The sequence below is a fragment of the Bos taurus genome, chromosome X, assembly GCF_002263795.3.
Source record: "Bos taurus isolate L1 Dominette 01449 registration number 42190680 breed Hereford chromosome X, ARS-UCD2.0, whole genome shotgun sequence".
Taxonomy (NCBI): domain Eukaryota; kingdom Metazoa; phylum Chordata; class Mammalia; order Artiodactyla; family Bovidae; genus Bos; species Bos taurus.
Window position 1 is genome coordinate 134,694,584 of NC_037357.1, and position 27,931 is coordinate 134,722,514.

At 45.8% G+C, this 27,931-nt stretch overlaps 1 protein-coding gene across 9 annotated transcripts in view; it reads right to left on the reverse strand.

Annotated features, from left to right (window-relative positions):
- Nucleotides 1–27,931, reverse strand: part of LOC101902122 (uncharacterized) — a 493,329-nt gene that overhangs the window by 283,675 nt on the left and 181,723 nt on the right. The window lies entirely within an intron of this gene.

Consider the following 27,931-nt stretch of genomic DNA (forward strand, 5'->3'; position numbering starts at 1 on the left):
TTTGTACGCTCAAACCCTTTGTAAGAGGGGTGGTCAGAAGCCAGTGCCCCTGTGCTCAGCATTAACGAAGGACGCTAATCAATTCCAGGACGTTCAAACCAAGCGATGACACCATCTGACGCACTGAACTCACTGGTAAGCAGCCGTGTTCTCTTCCGAATACTCTTCTTATATTCTTCCCAGCTGTGAAGGCCACAGCTCACATAGGAAGTGACATCTAATACAATTCCATGCAGCCATAGACTACGCTTGATGATAAAGTCGCAGCTTCTTAGGAGGATGACTTAAGGGGTCATCATCAACATGGACCTATTTGAATAATTACAGACGCTCTTTCTGGTCCTGGATAAGTCTCACTAGTTTAGAAAGTGCCTAGTATGGCATCTACACCTCACATCTAGTGCCAGGAGGTTCTAAGTGAAAGTCGTGCAGTCGTGTCTGACTCTTTGCAACCCCACGGACCATAAAGTCCATGGAATTCTCCAGGCCAGAATACTGGAGTGGGTAGTCTTTCCCTTCTCTGAGGGGATCTTCCCAAACCAGGGATCGAACCCACATCTCCCGCATTGCAGACAGATCCTTTACCAGCTGAGCCACAAGGGAGGCCCCGGAGGTTCTAAGAAATGGTGCAAAACAAGAATACTGACCTGGACTCTCATGAAAGAATGAACTTGACACATTCTTCCAAGGAAGCCAAGAAAGAAAGTAATTTCGGAATTCTGGGTTTGTGCAGCGGCCTAGACATAAATTTCTTTTAAAGGGATTGAATTTCATCTTGTCTCGAGAAACTAAAATAACAGGAAATAAGTAAGACCAAGAAATGAATTTAAAAGTGGGTAAGTTACAGAAGTTTCACATAAACCGTTAGAACAGCACAGTGTGATTTGTAAATGTCTCCAATTTTATTGGAAAACCAAACAGGTATTGTATTTTCATAGCTTCGACCTGAGGCAAATAGGTCTGTGACAGCAAAGATCCTTAAGTCCAAACTTAGCCACCAGGGAGACCCTGAGTCACCAGGTTAGCCCCTTGATTTTTCTCATTATCATTTTGAGAGTCTATTTTCTTGATGTGGACCAGCCTAACAAAGGATTTCTTTTCCAAGTTAGTGATCATTTTATTGCTTGAATCTGAGAGGTCTCGAACTCTTTCAAATTTCAGAAAAATTTCACTACTGGCTGTTGGATTAATACTGACCCTCTTGCAACCATTGTGAATTTTAAATAACTTAAATGAATTTACAAGAAGCTCACGTAATTTATGGTCCAATGTATTTTGGCCTGAACACTGGAGCATTGAACCCATGTCTCCTGAACTGGCAGGCAGATGCTTTACCATCTGAGTGAACAGGGATCCAGAGGGCAAGACCCTCTTTTTCAAATGCCAATATTCACATCTTAGTATCCAGTTTTATTTTTCAGGCACTTAGATGATGCCTTTTCAAGACCTGGAAGTTCTCCGTTCTTGGAACTGTTCACACACAGCTGGATATACAAGTAGTGGAAATGGAACACCAAGTAATTTGAGTCTACAAAATATCTAAAAAAAAAAAAAAGAATTCCATGGAATTCTCCAGGCCAGGATACTGGAGTGGGTAGCCGTTCCCTTCTCCAGGGAATTTTCCTGACCCAGGGACCAAACCCAGGTCTCCCACACTGCAGGCGGATTCTTTACCAGCTGAGCCAGCAGGGAAGCCCAGAAAATATATCTAACATCCCACCAAATGCTCACCTAGTCTGAGGTTCTGTGAATCTGAGGATCCGTGTCTTTGCCTGGTTTACATTTTAAATCCTCCTTGGGGAATACAAGGTCTCACCTTTATTTCTAGGGAGCCAGTAAATACAGAACTGAGAGCTTAGGGGTTGAGTCAATGTGCGGACGACATATTACTGAGATGTCTCAGATCTTATGGACAAACCCGAGTGAGCTTTTGTGGCCAAACCAATACAGAGTCTCGGGGCCTCCTCCTGAGAGTTCCCCTGCTTTCTCTCCAGCATGGAAGCTGGATTTCTTCCATGGGAGGCTCAGGGATTTACAGTGTCACAAACATGACATCTGTCACCCTCCCTGAGACTGAGGCGTGGGCTGATACAGCATCACGCAGCTGGATTTCACAGGTGAATTAAGGTCACAGAGAGCCCAGGTTCAGGAGGGAAGGTACGTGAGGGCTGGCATACATGCTGTGGTTCACTGGAAGTCATCTCCGGGTGTGTGCATGCTCGGTCACTCAGATGTGTCCAACACTTTGCGATCCCATGGACTGTAGCCCCTCTAGGCTCCTCTGTCCATGGGATTTCCCAGGCAAACATACTGGAGTGGGGTTGCCATTTCTTTCTCCAGGCAATCTTCCTGACCCAGCGATCGAACCTCCATCTCTTACACTGGCAGACAGATCCTTTACCACTGAGCTACTAGGGAAGCCCATCTTTGGGACGTCCTATATCTGGTTTCCAAATACTCGGTTCTCTTCCAAGACACCAAAGTCATGTCATTCCAGAGTCAAGGGTGGGGTGAAGTTACAAAAGTGCGTCTCCTAAGAACCTTCAGGTGCAGAAGGATTTACTTGGGTGCGCCTCCTTTTGATCTGAAGGCATGTGAACCAAAGAGATGAGTCATTTGCCTCTCGGGTGTAAACACACAACCATGAGACAGGCACAGAAGTAGAAGAATGGCCACAGACACCTCAGTATGAACACTCAAGTTTCATACAGACTTTTCAACCATGTGAAGACTCTTAGAACAACTGACTGTGGACGGTGCCCTACCGAGCACCCATATTTTGGTTCTGATGTACCTTTTCCACTTTCAAGAGGCCAGAGCTTCTTGCAGAAATGACTGGTTCTCATTCAGGGTCAGGGGATAAACAAGATGAGACCAGAACATCTGGACAAATCAAGAGAAATAATGATATCAAAGACAAGCAGAGTTAAGTCAGAAAGGCTCAGTGGCCAAGCTGAAGGAGCTTGCGCTTGCCGATGCTCAGCCAATTTCAGCTTCAGTAGGTAAGGACAGATCTGTAACTGAGTGAAACCTCACAAATATATTTCAGTTCAGTCGCTCAATCATGTCTGACTCTTTGTGACCCCATGGACTGCAGCATGCCAGGCTTGCCTGTCCATCACCAACCCCTAGAGCTTACTCAAACTTATGTCCATTGAGTCGGTGATGCCATCCAACCATCTCATCCTCTGTCGTCCCCTTCTCCTCCCACCTTCAATCTTTCCCAGCATCAGGGTGTTTTCTAATGAGTTAGCTCTTTGCATCAGGTGGTCAAAGTATTGGAGCTTCAGCGTCGGTCCTTCCAATGAACACCCAGGACTGATCTCCTTTAGAATGGACTGGTTGGATCTCCTTGCAGTCCAAGGGACTCTCAAGAGTCTTCTCCAACACCACAGTTCAAAAGCATCAGTTCTTCAGTGCTCAGCTTTCTTTATGGTCCAACTCTCACATCCATACATGACCACTGGAAAAACCGTAGCCTTGACTAGATGGCCCTTTGTTGGCAAAGTAATGTCTCTGCTTTTTAATATGCTGTCTAGTTGGTCATAATTTTTCTTCCAAGAAGCAAGCGTCTTTTAATTTCATGGCTGCAGTCACCATCTGCAGAGGTTTTGGAGCCCAGGTAAATAATCTCTCACTGTCTCCACTGGTTTCCCATCTATTTGCCGTGACGTGATGGGACCAGATGCCATGATTTAGTTTTCCGAATGTTGAGTTTTAAGCCAACTTTTTCACTCTCCTCTTTTACTTTCTTCAAGAGGCTCTTTAGTTCTTATTCATTTTCTGCGATAAGGGTGGTATCATCTACATATCTGAGGTTATTGATATTTCTCCAAGCAATCTTGATTCCAGCTTGTGCTTCATCCAGCCCAGCGTTTCTCATGATGTACTCTGCATATAAGTTAAATAAGCAGGGTGACAATATACAGCCTTGATGTATTCCTTTCCCGATTTGGAATCAGTCTGTTGTTTCATGTCCAGTTCTAACTGTTCCTGCTTGAGTTGCATACAGATTTCTATTTAGACCCATGAATTTGTATATACATTTTAAAAATCGAACTAGTTGATCATTTGTGAACATGAGAGGTGCCAATTTTTCAGTTTGAAAATCTAAATGTGTGTCTTGCTTTTTTCCACATCAGCAACAGAATGTGAGCTGAGATTTACATTTTCGCTACCATTAGGTAAATGAATAAATTAGATGATCAGATTAGGGGACCTCCCTGGTGGTCCAGTGGTTAAGAATCCACATTCCAGTGCAAGGCACATGGGTACCACCCCTGGTCAGGGAACTAAGATCCCACACGCCGTGAGGCAACTCAGCCTCACGTGTACCACAACTGAAAAACTGGTGCATTGCAATGCAGAACCCAGTGCAGCCAAAAAATAAAAAATAATCTCTACAAGGAGAGATCTTAGTAAGTCGAATCTCGTTTAATGATCAGAAATTCCTCTCGATTTTTAAAAGCGGTGTTAGGAGAGACAGAACATTTGACCCAGGATAGAGCAAATGGTGGGCCTCCCCGGTGATCAGTGGTAGAGAACCTGCCTGCCAACGCACGACACCGAGGAGACATGGGTTTGATTCCTGGGTTGGGAAGACCTCCTGGAGAAGGGCATGGCAATCCACTCCAGGATTCTTGCCTGGAGAATCCCAAGGACACAGGAGACTGGCGGGCCACAGTCCATGGGGTCGCAAAGAGTCGGACGTGACTGAGCCGTAAACAACAACCGCCAATCATTAAGAGTAGAGGATGTTTTCCGAGAAGACAAGCTCCTTGATGAAGCCAATGTCCTAGAGAAGACATGGAAAGACCAATGGCGCCCAAGCGGAGATGGGAGGATGGGAAGGGGACACAGTTCTGGTCCTTTCCTTCACCCTGTTTCTCTGGCTCTCAGGAACTGAGCAGAAAGGAAAACCAAAGAGAAACCAGGGCACCTGAGCCCTTACAAATGAGCTGAGCGCTCAGAGAGAGCCCCACGAGACATTTCCCTGCCTACCCTCGCAGAAGAGATGTTGAGATCAGATGCCCTCACTGTTTCACTTTCTGCAAGGGGGTGTGGAAACACCTCATGTCAAACAGTCGGGTCTGGCCAGAAGGAGAACCAAGCTGATTGTGCAATGGGAGGAAAGGCTCCAAGGTTTTCACATGAATTCAGAGAACAAACTCTAAGGGGCTTAGAGTAGCCCCTTCCGTGGGGGAGAAGTCATCCCTACAGAAAGGAGGAGAATTATGCCAGGCAAAACAGGATAAAATTATGCCAGGCAAACCACAGGAAAATTATGCCAGGCAAAGCATGGTAAAATTACGCCAGGCAAAGCACAGTAAAATTACGCCAGGCAAAGCACAGCATGTCCCAGAAGACCACAGACACACCCTCCTCGAATTCAAGGGCTCAAGATAACTTAGTATTTATGAATAAAACCCATTCCATAGGAAAAAAAAAAAAACAGGGGAAGGGTGTTGACAAGCATTTGTTCACATTAGTAAAAGTAGAATCTCTGAACAGGGCTACCCGTGACAAACATGGTCAAACAGAACAATAAACCAAGGATCTCTGAGAATGTAGGAGGCTACACAGGTGTCGTGGAAATTGCTCTAAGAGACTCAAAAAAATTGTGACCAGGTTTTGCAATCACAATGTGTATGTAGCCCTGTTGTCACTGGTAACTCTGGAAGACAAAAAAGGTACCCAACCAATGGGTACACTGGGACAGAGATCTAAACACAAATTACTACAAGAGTCATCTGGTCCTTACGAACTGCATTTGAGAAGGTACCACCAATAACATAGACTAGATGCAGAAAGAGCAGGCTAACGTGCAGAGAGAAGTTAGAGAAAAATCGAGCTTCTGGCAACAGCAAAATAAGAAAACAAACGTGTCTTAACACCACCCTGGTTAGTAAGAAAATGATTCCCCCAAAAAAGTTAAAACCCTGTGTCGGACAATCCAGCAAGCTACCAGGAAGTTATAGCCTCGGGGACACACCAAAGCAAAGTGGGCTTCCCTGATAGCTCAGCTGGTAAAAAGTCCACCTGCAATGCAGGAGACCCCGGTTCGATCCCTGGGTTGGGAAGATGCCCTGGAGAAGGGAAACGCTACCCACTCCAGTATTTTGTCCTGGAGAATTCAATGGACTGTATAGTCCATGGGGTCACAAAGAGTTGGACACAACAGAGAGACTTTAACTTTCACACACCAAAGCAGGAGTACTGAAGTAAGACCTGTGATAAGACTTCAGAGGAGCTTAAGACAGGCCTAGGAGAACCTCCTGGCTGGGCAAAATAGCTACTAGGAATGTGAGGGACGTGTTTCAGCACAGCCTCACATGCTCCGAGTCATGACTGAGTCTAAGAGGAGAGTATCTCTCAAAAGGAAGTGCTAATCCCATTCCAATCCCAAAGAAAGGTAATGCCAAAGAATGCTCAAACTACCGCACAATTGCACTCATCTCACAAGCAAGTAAAGTGATGCTCAAATTCTCCAAGCCAGGCTTCAGCAATACGTGAACTGTGAACTTCCAGATGTTCAAGCTGGTTTTAGAAAAGGCAGAGGAACCAGAGATCAAATTGCCAACATCCGCTGGATCATCAAAAAAGCAAGAAAGTTCCAGAAAAACATCTATTTCTGCATGGATCACAATAAACTGTGGAAAATTCTGAAAGAGATGGGAATACCAGACCACCTGACCTGCCTCTTGAGAAACCTATATGCAGGTCAGGAAGCAACAGTTAGAACTGAACATGGAACAACAGACTGGGCCCAAATAGGAAAAGGAGTACATCAAGGCTGCATATTGTCACCCTGCTTCTTTAACTTCTATGCAGAGTACATCATGAGAAACGCTGGGCTGGAAGAAGCACAAGCTGGAATCAAGACTGCCAGGAGAAATATCAATAACCTCAGATATGCAGATGACAACACACTTATGGCAGAAATTGAAGAGGAACTAAAAAGCCTCTTGATGAAAATGAAAGAGGAGAGTGAAAAAGTTGGCTTAAAACTAAGATCATGGCATCTGGTCCCATCACTTCATGGGAAATAGATGGGGCAACAGTGGACACAGTGGCTGACTTTATATTTTGGGGCTCCAAAATCACTGCAGACGGTGACTGCAGCCATGAAATTAAAAGACGCTTACTCCTTGGAAGGAAAGTTATGACCAACCTAGATAGTATGTTCAAAAGCAGAGACATTACTTTGCCAACAAAGGTCGGTCTAGTCAAGGCTATGGTTTTTCCAGTGGTCATGTAAGTATGTGAGAGTTGGAGTGTGAAGAAAGCTGAGCACCGGAGAATTGATGCTTTTGAACTGTGGTTTTGGAGAAGACTCTTGAGAGTCCCTTGGACTGCAAGGAGATCCAACCAGTCCATTCTAAAGGAGATCAGTCTTAGGTGTTCATTGGAAGGACTGATGCTAAAGCTGAAACTCCAGTACTTTGGCCACCTCATGCGAAGAGTTGACTCATTGGAAAAGTCTCTGATGCTGGGAGGGATTGGGGGCAGGAGGAGAAGGGGACGACAGAGGATGAGATGGCAGGATGGCATCACCAACTCGATGGACATGAGTTTGAATGAACTCCAGGAGTTGGTGATGGACAGGGAGGCCTGGTGGGCTGCGATTCATGGGGTCGCAGAGTCGAACATGACTGAGAGACTGAACTGAACTGAATCCCATTCCAGCAACAGCATAGAATCCAATTCATAGGAGACCCTCGCAAATTTTGAGACAAAATTGTATTGGCCCAAGTGTGACCCATCTGGAATAGAAGAGCGTGGCTTAGTTCAAAATGTAAATGTGACCCTTAGCATTCACAGCTATGTATGGGCAGGAAGCAGATTGAGAAATTTATTCACAGGGTGTGTTTTCTGGTTATCGAGCAGCTAAGGAATACATTAGAAAGGAAAAGAACATTCCAGAAGATGGAGCCCAAAGCGGTGGAGAATAACAGACTACGGAACAACTTCCAGGAAGCTGACTTAATCTAGGAATACTTCCCACTCCTGGAGACGGGCCCTTCAGTAAATCACAGCCATGGAAACAATGAGTTAGAGTTGCACATACCCTTATGCACAGCTCGTCAATTTGTGTATTTCATCAACAGAAAAATAAAAAAGCTGTCACTTGTCATTTTCAACTTTTAGTGCTCTATCAATTTTTAAAGATGTGTCTACTTTTTTAAGTATAAGTGGCATCATCTGGACGGTGAAATTAGGAATCACTTTATCTTTTCACCGTACTTCTGTACATTAAAAAGTAAACTCATGTCACTTTTAAAAAAGCATAACTCATGAAAGAGAAATTCTGAATCTAGCATCTTCTGTTGAAATTCTTCAAATATTGAAAGCTTATGAAAAACAGCTGCCATAACATGGATAATTTTAGGGGGGGCGGAAATGAACAATTTTATTGCCCCAAAGTTGAAGACTGAATTTTTTTCAAAGAAGATACACAAAAATATTCTTTAGCCATTAAAATGACCTAGGTACATTTTAGTATCATCAAGTTATGTTTCTAAATATCGTACTAAGTGGTCAAAAAAGGATGACCTGTTAGTGAATGCAGCTACAATCCAGTTCTTCATTACACACATATATATATATATATATATATCTATATATATATATATACATATTCAGTATTTGAATATCCACATATATTTCAGTATTTGAATATTTATATACACACATATACCGGAGAAGGCAATGGCATCCCACTCCAGTACTCTTGCCTGGAAAATCCCATGGACAGAGGAGCCTGGTAGGCTGCAGTCCATGTGGTCGCTAAGAGTCGGACACGACTGAGCGACTTCACTTTCACTTTTCACTTTCATGCATTGGAGAAGGAAATGGCAACCCACTCCAGTGTTCTTGCCTGGAGAGTCCCAGGGACGGGGGAGCCTGGTGGGCTGCCGTCTCTGGGGTCACACAGAGTCGGACACGACTGAAGTGACTTAGCAGATACACACACATATACATACATACATACATATATATACACACAGACACCTTGCCACCCACGCACCAGTATGAGTGCACACACACTTCTAACTTAAATACAAATACGAATAAATCAATGAGATAAAATGTCATAGTATTAAAATATTTCACAAAGTTAAAAACAAGTGACTAAATTCTAATGCTGAGACCCTCACTGTCGGTAAGGTGATGACTTCCAAATCTATGACCAGCCTCACACTTCACATGCAAGCCCCACAACTGCTTTGCTGATGCTTCTGAGGCACCTCCACCAGGCCATCCCGCAAACACGATGTGAAAAAAAAAAAATCCATTATTTTCGTCTCACAAGCCTATCATTTGCATTCTCTAATATTTATCCATTTTCCCAAGACTATTATCTGATAATCACCATGGAGTGCTATCATCAATAGGCATTAATCAGTATATACGGTGAGGAACATTTCTGGCTGGTATAACGAGAATGATATTTATCTCACGGGGTTGTGGAGGCTATTTAAATGCAGTGCCTTTAACATGCCCTGAACAAGTCCTGGGACAACTGAGCACTAAATGGATAGTAGATACCATTAAAATGATCATTACTATCATTCTCCTTATTCTTCATGTCATATTTACACATGTATAGTGGTTTTGTAACTGCTGCTGCTGCTGCTGTCGCTTCAGTAGTGTCCGACTCTGTGCGACCCCATAGACGGCAGCCCACCAGGCTCCCCCGTCCCTGGGACTCTCCAGGCAAGAACACTGGAGTGGGTTGCCATTTCCTTCTCCAATGCATGAAAGTGAAAAGTGAAAGTGAAGTCGCTCAGTCGTGCCTGACTCTTAGCGACCCCATAGACTGCAGCCCACCAGGCTTCTCCATCCATGGGATTTTCCAGGCAAGAGTACTGGAGTGGGGTGCCATTTGTAACTAGCCAGCTTATTTAACATACTTCCGTTATCCTTAGTAGTATGAACTCTTTTGCCTTTCCTATCTTTTTTTTTTTTTTAATGTGGACCCTTTTTAAAGTCTTCATTGAATTTGTGACAATGTTGCTTCTGCTCCATGTTTTGCCTTTTGTCCATGATGCAGGTGGAATCTTAACTCCCCCACCAAGGATCAAACCCACATCCTCTGCACTGGAAGCAAAGTCTTAACCACTGGATCACCAGGGAAGCCCCTGGCTTTTCTGCCTTCTAAAAAGATGCTAATGTAGATTCCCAAAATTTTAAATCATTGCATTGGCTAGTGCTCCCACACTGATGTCATTAATAATAATGAAAATGACAGCAGATGCTCTTCTTTGCTGTTCACTCTAGTGGAATATTTCTTCCATCATCAAGATACATTTAGGCATTTGGTTGTAGTTACTTTTCATTTCTATTTTACCTGGCCTTTTATCTGAAACAGTGGCTGAATTGTATCAAATTCTTTTTTGGCACTTATTGAAACAGCAGCGTTTTTTTTTTTTTTTTTTTTCATTTAACTTAATAACGTCATGAATTACATTAATACATCTCCTAATATTGAATCATTTTGGTATTCCTAAAATAGCTGTTATTTCATTATGGGGTATTACTTCTTAATATACTGCCGGATCAAATGTTCACTTCAAGAGTTTCCATTAATATTTATATAATTCAGATGACACATTATGCATATAAATTTCTTACTCTCTGGTCGCTGTCAGATTTTAATACCAGAGTTAATCTACCTTTATAATATTTAATACAATTAATCCTTTTTATATGGCCTTGGTCAGTTTTAGTACCACAGGGATTCATTGTTCCTTTAAAGTTCAATAGCATAGTAATTTCACTTGCCTCGTATTATGGGGAAAATTACCTATGAAATAACCTTTATCTGTCATTTTGTAAATGAGCAGAGAGAGAGTGGAGGAAGCCTTTGACAACCTTTTTCAACTGGGACCATGACTATTGGTCTGTTTAAACTTTCCTAAATTTCAGCAAGAAGATGTACCTCGTAACTTACAAACATTCTATTGCTTTCCCTATATATCCCAACTTTATATTCTCACTTATCATCGACATTTCTCTCTCCATGTCTCCCACCTCTTTCTTTACCTCACTTGGACTAGGTGTACACAGGATTTTTTTCTACAGGTTCTGCACTGTGTACCAGGCCTCAGGAAAGTAGACTCTACAAGTAATGACCAGGTTTGTTTCTAGATGATAAACCAGCTCAAGGACAGCACACTTAAATCTGTAAGCTTCTAATCCTTGTCTTACCGTAACTTGCACAGAGAAACCCATGGTAACCAGCATGATTCAACCACTTAAAGGGAACATGGTCACCTTGTCCTGCAATGGGACGATGAGAAGCCAGCTCCCAAATGTAAGGACTGGAACCAAGAAAACAGCCAGGCTTTTTTTCCAGAACCACAGCTGCTGCAGTGGTCACTGCTGGTCTGTCGACTGGGGCATGCTCTGAGCTCAGACCGTGCTCTTTTAACTCTCCACCACGTGGGTCTGCGGGGGTGCCTGGCTGAAGACTGACCAAGAGAGAATGAGGTACTTGCATGTGTGGTCAGCCACCCCCCAATCCCCACTAGAGCCCTGGACCATGATGGTGCCCAGGACGGGGACCAAGAGCTACACATTGGGCCCCAGGTCCATTCGCTCCTCCTCTGTCTACTGCACCCGATTAAGTAAGCCTGGGCAAGCAGTCTGCATTTCTGAAAATACTCAACTAGGTCAGCTTGGGTTGGAGAGCTGGACAAGCCACATTGGTATAAACTGGTCCTACTACTGCTGTAGTCAAGACTTTCTACATCCTTGGAACGAGACTCAGGACTTAACATCTGGTGAGAAGCCCCAAAGTATGGACCAGATGAAGCTGTATTAAGGTACACCTAATGCTGTGACCATAGGGGAACTCTGCCATTCCCAAGCTCTCAGAACTAGGCCAAATACTTACTAAGTATCAACAACCTCAGACATGCAGATGACACTGGCCTTCTGGCAGGAAAGCGAAAACGAACTAAAGAGCCTCTTGATGAGCGTGAAAGAGGAGAGTGAAACAGTTGCTTGAAACTGAACATTCAAAACACTAGAATCAAGACATCTGGTCCCATCACTTCATGGGATATTGGGGAACTGATGGAAATAGTGCCAGATTTTATTTTCTTGGGCTCCAGAATCACTGCAGAGGGTGACTGCAATGAAATTAAAAGACACGTGCTCCTTGGAAGAAAAGCTACGACAAACCTAGATAATGTATTAAAAAGCAGAGATATCTCTTTGCTGACAAATGTTCATGTAATCAAAGGTATGGTTCTTCCAGTGGTCATGTGCGGATGTGAAAGTTGGAAACTAAAGAAGGCTGAGTGCCAAAGAATGGATGCTTTTGAACTTCGGTGTTGGAGAAGACTCTTGAGAGTCCCTTGGACTGCAAGGAGATCCAATCAGTCCATCCTAAAGGAGATCAGTCCTGGGTGTTCATTGGAAGGACTGATGCCGAAGCTCCAATACTTTGGCCACCTGATGTGAAGAACTGGCTCACTGGAAAAGACCTTGATGCTGGGAAATATTGCAGCGGGAAAAGGGGGTAGCAGAGGATGAGATGGTTAGATGGCACCAGTGACTCAATGGACATGAATTTGAGCAATCTCTAGCAAACAGTGGAGGAGAGGGGAGCCTGGCGCGCTGCAGTCCGACAGGTCACAAAGAATCAGACGCGAGTTAGCAACTGAACGACAACTTGTCGCTTAAGCTGAATCAAGTTCCACAACAGGTGGATGGCAGATAACTGCAGAGAATCATCTGAATCCATCCCATAACCTCCCACAAAGATTCCCACCCCTCCTTTTCTGCCCTTATGTGTTCAGTTTTCAATATCTGGCACCTTCTCTCTTAAGAGGACTGGGGTCCACAGGAACAAGGATAGCATTGCCAGACGTAGGTTGCACTCACTGCACAATAGCTGAAGGAAACTGGTAGAAAGAAACTTCCTTTATAAATCCTACCCTGTTTTCCTAAGTCTTATTTTTTTTTTTAACTTCTCCTAAAACAAAAGATTTCTCCTTCCTCCTATTTTTTGGGCTATCCAGTCAAATTACTGTAAGGTCTATTTTATGGGATTAGAAATGAAAACATTATATCCTTTGAATTTTCTTCAAAGGACATTTTGGACTGAACTGTCTGCCAACGACATCTGCAGCTGGCTCAGTCTGATTTGCTAAATGTTTGGGAATTTGGGGGTGGGGGGGCCTGCTATTCAACACTGTCATTATTAAAAATGAATGTATATAAACTTTCATTCAAAACTGTATTAAAACCATACTAATAAATAAAAGCTGTAATTCTCTCATCGTCTCCTTACTTATTATGGCTAATTTGGGTATTCACGTCTGTGGAGGAGGAGATGGCAAATCGCTCCAGTATTCTTGCCTGGGAAACCCCATGGACAGAGGATCCTGGTGAGCTATAGCTCATGGGGTCGCAAAGAGTCGGACATGACTGAGCACACCACACCCATGGTGGGACAGCTACATACTGGTGAATACCGTACATTTCTTCACATTTCCATGACAAATACCCTCATCGGCAGCTTGAAACCGGCCATGGTAGGGGCATTTCCAGCACAGAAACTGGCAACAGCTATGAATCGGGACTTAAGTTAAACCTTTGTTGATTTCCTAGACTAAAGAATGTGAACATTGCCCAGACACGTCTGACTCTTTGCGACCCTATGGACTGCAGCCCTCCAGGCTCTTCTGTCCACGGGATTCTCCAGTCAATAATCCTGGAGGGGGTTGACATTTCCTCCTCCAAGAGATCTTTCCCAACCCAGGGATTGAACCCAGGTCTCCTGCATTGCAGGCAGATTTCTTTACCATCTGAGCCACCAGGGAAGCCCAGAGTAAAGGAAATGTTGGTTAAAATGGTAACACTGCAACAATAACCATTTTACAGCCAACATCCAGTGGACAGCCATTATACTGTAATTAACCAACCCACAACAAAGCAGAAACGATCTCTAGGATTTGAAGCTCCTTCACTACCCAACTCAGCAAAGAAAGTGCTCAGCTACTCACGTACCAGTGAAGTTCTGATGTAAGTGTTCCCTATTTTGTTTTTGTCTTACTAACACGAATGAATATACCAACCCACTGATGCTTAAAACTCACCTACAAAAGCAGCTGCTAAATAGTTAAATAGATTCTTTACCATTGGAGCCACCAGGGAAGCCCTAAATAGTTACCAGCCCACCACTAACCATGCCAGTCTGTTCTCATTTCTCTGCCCAGCAGCATTAATTTTTAAATGGCTTGCAATTATATTTTAAACGTTCCCTTGTTTTATGTCCTTAATCTCTAAATGCCCTCTTAAAGAACCCTCATTACTTTGAGCCGGTATGTTTAAAAGAACACACCCACTTAGGGTTTTATTACACTGTTTTCTTATTAAGTTCTAATTTTATTCTTCCTGAGTCATAAAATGCGGCATCGACTACTGTTCCCTTTATTGATTTATTGGGTGGGGGGTGTCCTTGTGGCCTAATATGAAGCCAAATGTGGAAATGTTCTGCAGGTCCGGGAGAGGAAGGCTCAGTCTGCCTGAGGGGGCTTTGCGTAACACAGGTATTAAATAGACAGACAGACACGCTACATCCTCCTCAGTACTGTATTTGCTTCTTTGGTTACCAGGCCCCTGGAGGTCTCAGCCTCGGCTTCTCCCTATATTACTAACTGTTTTACCCAAGATGACTAAGCGCATTCATAGTTTATTTCCCCTGGGTCGGGAAGATCCCCTGGAGAAGGGAATGGCAACCCACTCCAGCATCCTTGCCTGGAGAAATCCCATGGACAGAGGAGCCCGGCAAGCTACAGTCCATGGAGTTAGACATGACAGAGCAACTAACAACTTTCTTAGTTAATTTACACTTGTTGAAATTTTTCCTAAATATGTGGCTCCATTTGTTGTAGGTATGTCTCTGGTAGACAGTTAATCACTTGACTTTAATTTGTAATGAGTATCTTTCTGTATTAACAGAGATTCTATTTGCGTGCGTGCACGCGAAGTCACTCAGTCGTGTCCAACTCTTTGGGACCCCGTGGACTGCAGCCCGCCAGGCTCCTCTGTCTATGGGATTCTCCAGATGAGAATCCTGGAATGGGTTGCCATGCCCTTCTCCAGGCTGCAGACCAAGTTTCCACGCACGTGACGATATATTTTCAATTTGCTGTTCATCATTTTTGTGACATCTTTAACAGCCAACATCATTTCCTTAAAAAGTTAACAACTGGATCGAAACCACAGCTAAATTCATCAAAGCTATAAAAAGTTAGAAATAAATCACTGACAAACTCAGAAAAAGGAAAAGCCAACAGATAAACAAGCAAACTATCCACTAATTCCATTTTCTCTTTTTATCCCAAATATGGGTATGTTTTATCATTTTTCAAGTGCAGATACACAGGTACACATGTGAGTATGTGTGCTAAATATACCATATGGGTACGAGGTGACACACACAGATCACGGTTTATATATATGATGCATATTTCTATATCACACATGGAAACATTCTTGTCACTTGAGGGTTATTCCTTAACTCACTGCTGAGACTTTAGTAACTAGAACATTAGAGGCTCCTGGGAACAGTAATCCAAAATCTATCCTCCAGCTACTCAGAGCAGAGTAGCAGAAAACCAAACATGCCAAGAAAAAACCTGCACATAATACCAATTAGTATATGATTCTCAAGGACAGGGTGGACTGTGATACCAAGCGCGTGCGCTGTCTGACTGAGTCCACACAACAAAGATGCATCTCTGGCCCACTTATCCTCAGGTGGACCCCTCATCCTCCAGCTGTCACTTCTAGAGCTGGGTAGCCTCCTGGGGACCTACCTGGCCACCAAGCAGGTGAGTCCTTACCTGGATCCCCAAGCAGGCAATTCCTACTCACCAAAGGGTGCGGGGGGGAGAGCTTATGGTAGAGGAGAAGCTCCAGAATTCAGTGAGCATCGGCCCGTCTCCTCGCCAGCCCCAGGACGTTACCTGTAGGACGTGGGTCCAGCAGAGGCCTGGGGGCAGCTTTCCCTTCCCTTCCTCCTCCGCCATCTGTCAGAACTCAGTCTCACGCTCGCCTCTAACTGCAGAGGGAGATGGGGACGACCCATGCTGGCCTCAGAAGCAGCACGGTGGACGCTGCGCACAGCCCAGCTCCAGGATACAGGCGGCCTGGGTCTCCATGGAAGGAGGCACAGGCTTGTCCCCCCCACCCCGGGGGGTGCGTGCTGGACCACAGGGAAGTGACCACGGGTCAGCAGGACACTGACCTCGTGCCAAGTTGGCCAAGTTGGCCAACTCCTGTGAGAGATGATGTACGAAGCAGGCTTCCCAAGTGGCTCAGTGGTTAAAAAAAAAAAAAAAAATCCACCTTGCAATGCAGGAGACATGGGTTTGATCCCTGGGTCAGGAAGATCCCCTGGAGAAGGAAATGGCAACCCACTCCAGTATTCCTCCCTGGGAAACTCCACGGACAGAGGAGCCTGGCGGGCTGTACAGTCCACAGAGGTTGCAAAGAGTTGTACACGACTGGGCAACTAAAAACAGCAACAACCACCACCCACGTTAAAGTTGCTGCAACAGCGAACTCACACACTCCTTTCCAAAGGAAAGGGTCTTCTCAACACTTTCCCCTCTCTGCCTCCTAACCAGCTCCGGGGTATCTCCATGTGGTCTGGCATCACACGGTGTGACCCTATTCTTCAGAACTCTCGAGTAGGAAACTCTTCAGTGGCCGTTATCTCTCGATCCAGTGCTCTGACCACACTGGAATAATAAGAAAAGCCATGTTTCAAGACACTTCCCCCTCCCCCAGTCCTGACACTACACAGGCACTGTAGAATCTCAGCAACATGAAAATGGGGCAAGACGATGTTCAAGGAACCACGGCTGGTAAGACTTGAAGCAGTACATGCAGCTGGCCCCTGGGTGTGGAAGCAAACAGGCTGAGGCTGGGTTTCAAACAACACAGGAGGGCCATGTCTGCTGGTCTGGCTAGCTGCTCAGATTCTGGGAAAAGCAAGACTGGGAGACTGTGATCTGTGATGAGGATGTCTGGAGGGATGTGAGGGTTGGGTCGGAACAGGCACAGAGTATATTCCCGCTCACCAAGTAGGGCGTTATGGTAGAGGAGGAGCTCAAGAATTCAGGGAGCATCAGCCAGTCTCTTCCCCGGCCCCAGGAAGAAGACATACATGGATGGCCAAACACAGCAAAAGATGCTCAACATCACTGACTATCAGCAAAATGCAAATCAATGCTATAATGATGTATCACCTCACAACGGTCAGAATCACTTCAGTTCAGTTGCTTAGTCGTGTCTGACTCTTTGCGACCCCATGGACTGCAGCACATCAGGCTTCCCTATTCATCACCAACTCCCGGAATTTACTCAAACCCATGTCCATTGAGTTGGTGATGCCATCCAACGGTCTCATCCTCTGTCGTCCCCTTCTCCTCCCACCTCCAATCTTTCCCAGCATCAGGGTCTTTTCCAGCAGGTCAGTTCTTCACATTGGGTGGCCAAAGTATTGCAGCTTCAGCATCAGTCCATCCAATGAATATTCAGGACTAGAATGGTGGATGGAAACAATGGAGTACTACTCAGCCGTAAACACGAATGGAGTTATGCCATCTGCAGTGACGTGGGTGGACCCAAAGATGGTCACACTTGAGTGCAGGGAGTCAGAGAGAGGAGGGCAAGCACCGCCTGACGTCACCGATATGTGGAATCTACCACACGACACCAATGAGCTCCTTACAAGATGGAAACAGGCTCAGAGACTCAGGGAACAGGCTTGTGGGTGCCAACGGGGGTGAGGGTGTGGGATAGATGGACTGGGAGCTTGGGATTAGCAGACGCAAACTACGACATACAGAAGGGATAAAGAACAAGGTCACACTGTACAGCACACGGAACTAAATGCAATATCCTGCAACACGTCATAATGGAAAAGAATGTGAGAAAAGAAATGTACCTGTGTGTGTGCTAAGTCGCTTCAGTCATGTCCGACTCTGTGCGACCCCATAGACGGCAGCCCACCAGGCTCCCCCGTCCCTGGGATTCTCCAGGCAAGAACACTGGAGTGGGTTGCCATTTCCTTCTCCAATGCATGAAACTGAAAAGTGACAGTGAAGTCGCTCAGTCGTGTCCGACTCTTCGTGACCCCATGGACTGTAGCCTACCAGGCTCCTCCGTCCATGGGATTTTCCAGGCAAAAGTACTGGAGTAGGGTGCCATTGCCTTCTCCTCATGTGTGTGTGTGTGTGTGTGTGTGTGTATATATATATATGTGTGTGTGTGTGTAACTGAATCACTTTACCGCAGAAACTAACCTAGCACTGTAAATCAGCTATACTCCAATAAAATAAAGTTTAAAAAAAAATTACGAGTTTTCCTAAGCACAACACTTAGGTAATGGTTCATAACACATTTTTTAAACTATATTTTACCAAGCGCTTCAGAACACATTTTTCTTTAAAATCACAAATAAACGCCGAATTTTAATTTTCATTCTAGTACACATTTTGTGTCATTTGGCCATTTTTTTAGTCTAGAGATATTTAATGATTTTCATTATTATTAAAGAAACAAATGAGTCCATGAACATGTGAAGAAAGTGGGATTTCTTTAGAAAAAGAACATGTTACACATAACAAATACATGATTTGAAAGTTAAACTGTTGTTGCAATCCCTTGGTGTCGGGTCAACTTCAGGAAAGCTGATAAAAGAAAAATATTCAGATGGTATTTAAATTTTACATATTTAAAACCTTTTAAAAAAAGGTAGATGTGGTAGAAAAATTAGTGGTTGCTGGGGGCTAGAAGGGAAGCAGGAGCGAACAGAGGGCTCTCAGGGCAGTGGGACTATTCCGGACGATACTGTCATCGTGAAGACGGGACGTGGTGTATTTGGTAAAAGCCATGGCACGCTCAGCGCAACAAGTAAGCCCTAGAGTAAACTAGAGACTCCAGTTCACAATTATTCGTCAGTAAGTGAAGTGAAAGTCGCTCAGTCATGTCTGGCTCTCTGCAACCCCATGGACTATACAGTCCATGCCATGGGATTCTCCAGGCGAGAATACTGGAGTTGGATAGCCTTTCCCTCCTCCAGGGGATCTTCCCAACCCAGGGATTGAACCCATGTCTCCTGCATTGCAGGTGGATTCTTTTGCCAGCTGAGCCACCAGGGAAGGGCAAGAAGACTGGAGCGGGTAGCCTATCCCTTCTCCAGAAGTCGAACCCGAGTCTCCTGCATTGCAGGCGGATTCTTTACCAACTGAGCTATCATCGATTGTAACGGAACAGATGAAACTAAGGCAAGATGTCAATGAAAGACTGACCGGAGTGAGAAACGAGCATACACAGGAACTCTGCCCTTTCTGCTAAATTTTTCTGTAAACCTGAAAGTGTTCTGAGAAATAAAATCTGTAACTTTTTAAGCAAAACAAAAACCCTCCATCTGCAGAGCTTAGAAAATGAAATGTTTATGATGGTAGGACATTGAGGTGATGTCTTTATCAGTAAGTTGCAGAGACAGTCTGAATGCATGGCACAGCACATCACAATATGTGAAATACAATTTGGAATTAAACAAACTTCCAAAAGAAAAAAAAAAGCAAGTGATCCAAAGTCTCAAGACCAAAGTTCCATATGGTTTGCATAAAAGCCTACCTGAAGAGGTTACACAACGATTTCGAGGGGCTTCCTGCACCCCCTGACCCCGGCCCTGGCTGTCTAGACTCTTCCCCGTGCTTAGAGGCCTTTGTGTGAGGAGGGGGTGGTGTTCATCATGTCCTCCTGACTTGCACAGGGGCACATGAATTGCAAATAACCAGGGACTTCATAAATTTGTTGGAGGGCTCTGTTCCCTGGCAGGTGGAAAATCGGAGCCAGGGTGACCTCGGTGTGAACGCAGCATGAAGCACAAGGAGGGGCATAGTTCCCCGTTACCCACATCGTGGGTGACCCCTGCATCTGATCAGGGGGTGGCGGGGGGGGGGGCTTTATCACAGTCTATGGGGATGCACCTTCACCTCCTCGGAACCACCCCTGAGAACACTGCCGACCTGTCTGCAGGCTGGTGAGCCAGCCCCGGGAAATCTCAACCGCGTCCTCGGCCGCTGAAGACTGGGCAGCCGGGGTTGGGGGTGCCTCAGCTCCCAGGCCTTCCAACGGGCACCCACCCCACCCCACCACCACCCCCCGAAAGGCTCCTTCAAGCCCATTAACTTTGAATGCGGTCGCCACTGACAAGGCCACCCATTGTTTTACCGCGGCCAAATTCCATGAAATGCTGGGTTTTGAATGCGTTGAGTGAAAAATTCTTTCCCGAGCTGTGAAAAGTTGGCAAGGGCCTGATGCATGGGGCTGGAGCTGAAACAATGCTCCCCCCGTGCAGCCCAGTCATTGGGCAGGCCTGCAAAACGAAGGAGAGACTGAAACACAGCCGTGAGCCAGGCGCCAAGGACGCCACAGCAAACCAGACATGATCATGCTCTCGTCTGGGGGAAGAAGCATACGGTTGCAGAGCGCTCCGGGATGATCCCAAGATCAAACAGCCACGTCTTTGAAGAAGAAGCAAAAACAAACAGAACACCGAATTTAGAGCCACCGTTCCCTGAATCTGAGGGATTATTATATTACTGGTTTTTATCACCATTAGGAAGAGGTGAGTTGAGCCTACAGCTGAGTTAAGCCTACAGCTTCCCCGGTGGCTCAGCAGTAGAGAATCTGCCTGCCAAGGCTGTAAGACTCGGGTTTGATCCCTGGGTCGGGAAGATCCCCTGGAGAAGGGAATGGCAAACCACTGCAGTATCCTTGCCTGGGAAATCCCACAGAGAGAAGCCTGGTGGTTATACAGTCGCAAAGAGTCGGATGTGACTGAGCAACTAAGCACAGGCACAGAAGCCAGCAGCTACTTTCTGTATCTGTCTATGCGTGTCCTAAGTCGCTCAGTCGTGTCCGACTCTTTGCGACTGCATGGACTGTAGCCCACCAGGCCCCTCTGTTCATGGGATTCTCCAGACAAGAATACTGGGGTGGGTTGCCTTCTCCAGAGCATCTTCCTGACACAGGGATCGAATTCACATCTCTTATGTCTCCTGCAGGACCTATCAAAGAGCCATATTTCTTGACAAGATCACGCTGACGTTTGGACATCAACTTTGACTTTTCAAAGTTGCCCCCGCCTGTTTTGACCTCTATGGTGTACCTCTTTCTCACAGGCTCTTGGAATCCCTTCGAACGGTCTGTCTCCAAAACTCCCCCAAACCTATTCTCAACTGAACACGCCATCTTCTTACTTCAACTGCAAAACAGGAAGCCGTCTGCCTCATCCATGGACCCATCTTAAGAATCTTATGGACGTTTTCTGTAGCCGGACTCTATTCTAGATTCAAGAAGTTATTTCTTTTTTTAAAAAATCATTTATGTGGTTTTTTTTTTTTTTTTTCAGAGTTGCGAGTGAAGTTTTATTCGGGGCAAAATGATGACTGCATCCCAGGAGGCAGGACCTCACATAGCTCTGAGAAACTGATGTGGACCATTTTATTTTTTTTAAGTCTTTTATTGAATTTGTTTGGAGAAGGCAATGGCACCCCAGTCCCATACTCTTGCCTAGAAAATCCCATGGACGGAGGAGCCTGGAAGGCTGCAGTCCATGGGGTTGCTGAGGGTCGGACACGACTGAGCGACTTCACTTTCACTTTTCATTTTCATGCATGGGAGAAGGAAATGGCAAGCCACTCCAGTGTTCTTGCCTGGAGAATCCCAGAGAGGGGGGAGCCTGGTGGGCTGCCATCTATGGGGTCGCACAGAGTCAGACACGACTGAAGTGACTTAGCAGCATTGAATTTGTTACAATACTGTCTCTGTGTTTCTTGGTTTTGGGGGGTTTTTTTGGCCAGGAGACATGTGGGATCTTAGGTCCCCAACCAGAGATCAAACCTACACCCTAAGTACTGGAAGGCAACATCTTAACCACTGGACCCCCCAGGGGAGGCCCAAGAAATATTTCTTGATTACAGAATACAGGTACCAGGGCCAGCTTGCTCTCACGGTTTCTGTCCATCACTCACTTTCTCTGGGTTGGTTCTTTAGCCTTCCCCAGGCTTCGGGAGTTACTAGTGGTACCTGCCTCCTAGGGTCTTTCTGACAAATGAACTCAAACCCCTGTGAGATGCTCTGCACAGTGGCATCTGACCTTAGCGTGGGTCCCCTCACAAGCTCTCAGAAACAGTCAACTCTAAGAACCTCCATTGATACAAAGCATGCCATATAAGCAACTCAGAGAAACCCAGTAATCCTTTTCTCATTTCCATTAGCATGCACCATTTAACACCCTGATGCTCGCTCAGTCGTGTCTGACCCCATGAATCAGAGCACGCCCGGCCTCGCTGTCCATCACCAACTCCCAGAGTCCACCCAGACCCATGTCCATCGAGTCGGTGATGCCATCCAGCCATCTCACCCTCTGTCGTCCCCTTCTCTGTATTCCCTCTCTCTGTATACCTACATGTATCTATACGCATATATCCATTCAGAAACACACACACTAGGGTACAGAATATTCCAAAGACTGACTCATTTCACGTAGAGAAGACAAAGGAGCACAACGACTGTTTACTTATAAAGAAGAAAGCACTGTTTAACCTGCATGGTAGCCAGCAGTGTTCGTGTTCACACCTTTCTGTAGAAATTGCACTTGCAGCCAAGAGTCAATATACAGAGACAACCTAAGTGCCCACTGAGGGGTGAATGGACAAAGAAGATGTGCTGTATCCATAGCACAGACACAGGGGAAGGCACTGTCCTCAGTCACTCGGTCGTGTCCCACTCTCTGCGACCCCGTGGACTATAGCCTGCTGGGCTCCTCTGTCCATGCGTTTCTCCAGGCAAGGATACTGGAGTGGGTTCATTCCCTTCTCCAGAGGACTTCTCCACCCAGGGAGTGAACCCAGGTCTCCCACACTGCAGGCGGATTCTTTCCCATCTGAGCCACCAGGGAAGCCCAAACATACTAGAATATACTGCTGCTGCTGCTGCTGCTGCTGCTGCTAAGTCGCTTCAGTCGTGTCCAACTCTGTGCGATCCCATAGACGGCAGCCACCAGGCTCCCCCGTCCTTGGGATTCTCCAGGCAAGAACACTGGAGTGGGTTGCCATTTCCCTCTCCAATGCGTGAAAGTGAAGTCGCTCAGTCGTGTCCGACTCTTAGTGACCCCATGGACTGCAGCCTACCAGGCTCCTCCATCCATGGGATTTTCCAGGCAAGAGTACTGGAGTGGGGTGCCATTGCCTTCTCCACTAGAATATACCACTCAGCCATAAAAGAGATGGAATTTTGCCATTTGTGACAACATGCATGGATCTTCAGGTCTTATGCTTAGTGAAATGAGTCAAACACAGAAAGACAAGTATCTTGGATTCAAGTCACGTATGGAATACGAAACCTACAGAGAACAGAGCAGTCGTTACAAAAAGGCAAAGGCACAGGGAGCAGGTAAAATGTATCAGTGGATCAACTGCACAGTGACTCGTGGAAACAATTTTGGTGGTGAGCACACTCTAGTGTATACAGAGTAGACATACAGTGTTGCACACATGAAACCTATAATATTACAACCAGTTACCTCAGTAAAAAAAAAAAAAAAAAAAATTTAAAACTGAAACAAATTAAGTAAAATCTACATGGAAGTGAGAATTGGACCATAAAGAAAGCTGAGCGCCCAAGAATGGATGCTTTTGAACTGTGGTGTTGGAGAAGACTCTTGAGAGTCCCTTGGACTGCAAGGAGATCCAACCAGTGCAGTCTAAAGGAAATCAGTCCTGGAAGGCCTGATGCTGAAGCTGAAACTCCAATCCTTTGGCCACCTGATGTGAAGAACTGACTCATTGGAAAACACCCTGATGCTGGGAAAGATTGAGGGCGGAAGGAGAAGGGGACGACAGAGGATGAGATGGTTGGATAGCATCACCAACTCGATGGACATGATTTTGAGCAAGCTCCAGGAGTTGGTGACGGACAGGGAAGCCTGTCATGCTGCAGTCCATGGGGTCGCAAAGAGTCAGACACGACTGAGCTACTGAACTGAAAATATACATGGTGAATAAATTTTTTTTTAATGCATGCGCATTCTCCTTCCAAGACAAACTCGGTCTTCATCTTGAAGTGAGGATACCCTGCCTTGCAGACCACTGGACTTTCCCAACCAGTAATCCTCAAAGGCAGGGTAAACCCCAAGGCTCCCCTAAATACCCAGCCTGGGTGTACAAAGCTATGAGCGCCCGTGGACTGGAGGTCTAACCCTGATAGGGACAGCGGCATTTTCTGCAGGTAACTGTAGTGGGTTCTAGGGATGTCTCTCAGACACCCCCGTGACCCTGTGCAGAACTGCTGGGCGGGTGGGGGTGGGGGGCTGCTGTGTTCCCCCCGACTCACCCCCACAGACAATCCCAGGACATCCCTCAGCCTCTCACCCATTGAACTTACCCATCTGCCAAGGACAGAGAGGCAACGAGGCCCGTGGTCACAAAGACGTGGTCTCCACGTGAGAAACGGGACCGCTACAACCACCAGGATACACTTAGAAAATTACTATTCGTGCTAGCTTTACCTGAGGGCAAACGTGAGCTTTCTGCCGTGATGCAGAGCTCTCAACCTCACTCCCATGACGCAGAGCTCTCAACCTCACTCCCTGCTGTGAGCCGTCATTAGTTGGGGGGAGTCGGCCATCTGACTAATTTTAAAGAAGTTCATTATTCTTGGACTCTGCATTTATTTACTCCAGCAAATAATGGGGAAAATGCCGTTCCTCATGAAACAATTGGCCTTTGCAGCAGTTATGACTTGCCTGTCCTCTGTATGTTTTTAAAATATGTTTTCAGTTACATAATGGCTCATATTATCTGCTAAGTGCCAAGGTCACACTAAGTTCAGGTTTTGAAAATACCTGTACAAATAGAGTGCTGTAAAATGATTTTTTTCCCCCTTGGGGGAGACGGGGAGTTGGTTTCATTGTACCATTTTATCAAACAAACTCAAGCCTTTGCTTCAACTGATTGACCTCAAGCTATTCCTCAGCATCTTATAATTGCTGGGAGAAATGAATACCTGATAAAAGATGGTTACGAGATTAATTCCGAAGACATCAAAAAATTCAGAGCCCCAGAAACCTAATTCTGCACATGGCAGAGACCTCATTTAACCACACAGTGCAGACAAAGGGCATATGTCGTTGCTGGTACTGTGCGTTCCTGCCACCAGTGGTTACTTCCAATTCTTGCCATTTTAATCTGCAACAGGAACAGACTTCCTATTGCAGAAGAAAATGTGAAAATCAAAGTGTTAGTCACTTAGTCATGTCTGACTCTTTGCCACTCCATGGACTGTAGCCCGCCAGGCTCCTCTGTCTGTGGCACTTCCAGGCAAGAATACTGGAGTGGCTTGCCATTTCCTTCTCCAGGGCATCTTCCTGACCCAGGGATAGAACCCAGGTCTCCCGACTTGGGGGCAGATTCTTGACCATCTGAGCCACTGGGGAACTGCAGAAGGCACCTGCCTAGACCAGTCTCATGATAATAATATCTATGGGTCGTATGGGTAGCCACCCAGTCCCAGCACTTCTGAAACCTCAACATCCTCGTGTTCCTGGTCATCTCGTTAAGCAGCATCTTCATCTGAAAACCTGTTTCAAACCTACTTTAAAACGACTCTTGTTTCTCAATGACCCCGACGAGCTCCCCCAAGTTGTCTGGAAGCCTTTGGAGATGCCACGGATTTGGGAAGCTTCTATTCTTAACATGGGAAGATTCCATGCAGGCACCATCTGCTACTGCTAAGTCGCTTCAGTCGTGTCCGACTCTGTGTGACCCCATAGACGGCAGCCCACCAGGCTCCTCTGCCCCTGGGATTCTCCAGGCAAGAACACTGGAGTGGGTTGTCATTTCCTTCTCCAATGCAGGAAAGTGAAAAGTAAAAGTGAAGTTGCTCAGTCGTGTCCGACTCTTCGAGACCCCATGGACTACAGCCCCCAAGTGGTACCTCCTGTCTCTCAAGAACAGGTACCATCTATGGTGTTACAAAGATGAAGTAAGTTGCAGAAGAGCACATAAGAGGCTGCTGTTCCAAGAAGAGAAAGTGAAAAAGTGAAAGTGAAGTCGCTCTGTTGTGTCTGACTCTTTGCAACCCCATGGACCGTAGCCTACCACGCTCCTCTGTCCGTGGGATTTTCCAGGCAAGAGTACTGCAGTGGGTTGCCATTTCCTTCTCCAAGAAGAGAGACTATCGCTAAAAACACCATTAGGAGCTTTGCTTTATACCTCTGTGTACCTAGACGTCTGCCCTCGGAGAACTAGGGCAGAAATAGTCTTTTGGTTAAAAAAAAAAAAAAAAAAAAATCCTAGTCCAACTCCCATGGGAACCACTTGGAGATGAAACGGCACTTCCCTCCTCTGCTCAGTAAGACACAGCTCCACGAACACGGTTAACTCCCTACCGTACACCGGAACACCACTAACAGAGCTGATGAGACAGAAGTGGAATTAGGTCCCAGGATGCTTACTATTTTATTAGGTGACCTTCTTTTGTTAGGTGAGTGTGAGTTCCCCTACACTCGCCATCATTTTGCAACCGACAGTGGTTATCAAATGAACACTTCCTACACCTTAAACTTACACCATGTCCTACGTCAAGTATACAGCAACACAGCTGGGGGAAATACCATTGAGCTATGCCCACCTCAACCCTGACCATGAACTCCTTTATTCCTATGCATGCAGTGATTCGTTCAGCTCTCACCTGTCTCTCAGCTCCCTTGAAGGCTCAATTACAGCCCCCCAAGTGGTACCTCCTGTCTCTCAAGAACAGTTAGTCTCCGATGCACAAACAAATTCCTTTCAGAGAGCATCTTCCTTAAGTCCAAGTGGCCCAAAAAGTCCAACAGACTTGGCCTAGGTAACCCACCTAACACTATGACGCTACAGAATGTGTGTTAGCCACTCAGTCCTGTCTGACTCTTGGTGACCCCATGGACTGTAGCCCAACAGGCTCCTCCGTCCGTGGGACTCTGCAGGCAAGAATACTGGAGTGGGTTGCCATTCCCTTCTCCAGGGGAGTCTTGCCGACCCAGGGATCAAACCCGGGTTCCTGCATTGCAGGCAGATTCTTTACCATCTAAGCCACCTAGAATGGTGTAGTGTAATAGGTCTATAATACTTTTCACAGAAATTAACAAAACAAACAGGGACTTCTCTGGTGGTCAAGTGGCTAAGAATCTGCCTTGCAATGCCAGGGACACGGGTTCAACCCCTGGCTGGGGAACATCCCACATGCCTCAGGGCAACTGAGCTCAAGAGCCACAACTAGAGAAAGCCCATGTGCAACAATGAAGATTTGTACAGCCAAAAAAAATTAAATTAAAATTTGGAAAAAGTTTTAGAAAAGCAAATACAATCCTTCAGTTCAGTTCACTTCAGTTCAGTCGCTCATTGGTGTCTGACTCTTTGCAACCCCATGAATCGCAGCACGCCAGGCCTCCCTGTCCATCACCAACTCCCAGAGTTCACCCAAACTCACATCCATCGAGTGGGTGACGCCATCCAGCCATCTCATCCTCTGTCATCCCCTTCTCCTCCTGCCCCCAATCCCTCTCAGCATGAGTCTTTTCCAATGAGTCAACTCTTTGCATGAGGTGGTCAAAGTACTGGAGTTTCAGCTTTAGCATCATTCCCTCCAAAGAAATCCCAGGGCCGATCTCCTTCAGAATGGACTGGTTGGATCTCCTTGCAGTCCAAGGGACTCTCAAGAGTCTTCTCCAACACCACAGTTCAAAAGCATCAATTCTTCGGCACTCAGTCTTCTTCACAGTCCAACTCTCTCATCCATACACGATCGCAGGAAAAACAAGTATTGATGTTACAATACAATACCCTCA